Consider the following 1,367-nt stretch of genomic DNA (forward strand, 5'->3'; position numbering starts at 1 on the left):
GGTCTTTTTTTTGTAAGGAAATTTTAATAAGCTTGCACTCAAATGTAGTTTTTCAGAGTTAAATGTTTGATTTCCTTTTAAATTGCATTCAAACGCATTAGCTAAAAAGATGGGAAATTACAGTTTCTAATTTCGAATTTATAAATGCAAAAAAATTAAATCATTTTCTGAAGATGGAAGTTGATTATTGAAGTCCCAGCAGAATTTTAAAACTCTTCAACCGTTAACTTCAAATTTTCTTTGTTTTGTCGGAAAATATAAATCATGGAAGAAATTGGAAACTCAAAAATTGTTGAGCAACATAGTTTCATAAGTCTTATTAAACGTTAATTACACAAGCATAGCTTGTGTTAAAGTATGAACTAACTTTTTTTTCCAACCAAAGTCGCAAAAGTTGTTGACACAATTGTGTTCATTTTGAGAGTGTTCATTTTGATGATCAATAACCAGCTGTTAATTTTAGCCAATGCTATGGAGATTTACACAAATTATTATACTACAAATTCATGTTTGATATATTTTTTTGACGTTCTGTTGTTTTGACGCTTTGGAAAGTTATCGTTTTTCTCAAAAACTACGTTACCGATTTTCAAGTAAGTGGTACTCCCTTGTGTGCCTGCATACTCCCCTATGCTCTTTTTTTTTACCTTACCTCACTTTCTACAGCCTTCGAAAAAGTCAGGAGAATTTTTTAAGCCAATTTTTGATTTTCATACACGAAAACTACCCACGCAACTCTGCGAGTTAAGGTTCACTGGATAGAACAGGTTGTGGGAAGCTCCCCTACATCAGCGTCTATGCCCAAATCTTGTTTTACACGAAAAGTTATGGCTTTCAAAAAAGTCAATTTTTCGAGTCTTTGACCATTTTCTGAAACTACAATCTCAAATCTGATAAATTATTTTCAATCGAACGGACGGGTTGTAGGAAGCTCCCCTGCACTATCGGCTATGCTCTAGTGTTTAGACAAAAAAACTATGACGAAGAATAATCAAATTCAGGATTTGCCTTTTTTCTTGAAATTTATCGATTGTTCTCGAAAACTACCCTCCCAAAATCTGAAAGGGTTGTGGGGAGCTCCCTTGCTTAAATGATTATTTTATACACAATTTTTTTTTCAAAAAGTTATGATCCTCGGAAAAATCAAGGGAAAGGGTTGTAGGTAGCTCTGCAAAAATGATAATGCCTAATTATTTTTAACACAGTCACGACGCTCCAAAAAATCACATTCGCTTTTTTGACCGTTTTTTCGAGCTTGACTTTTCTCAAAAAGTTACCTCGCAAAAACTGAGGTTTTGATTTCAATGAGTAGAATGGGTTTTGGGAAGGTTCGACACATACAAGACTGCCTGTGTTTTTACGCCAAA

Source organism: Symsagittifera roscoffensis, chromosome 6, assembly GCF_963678635.1.
Source record: "Symsagittifera roscoffensis chromosome 6, txSymRosc1.1, whole genome shotgun sequence".
Lineage (NCBI taxonomy): Eukaryota > Metazoa > Xenacoelomorpha > Acoela > Convolutidae > Symsagittifera > Symsagittifera roscoffensis.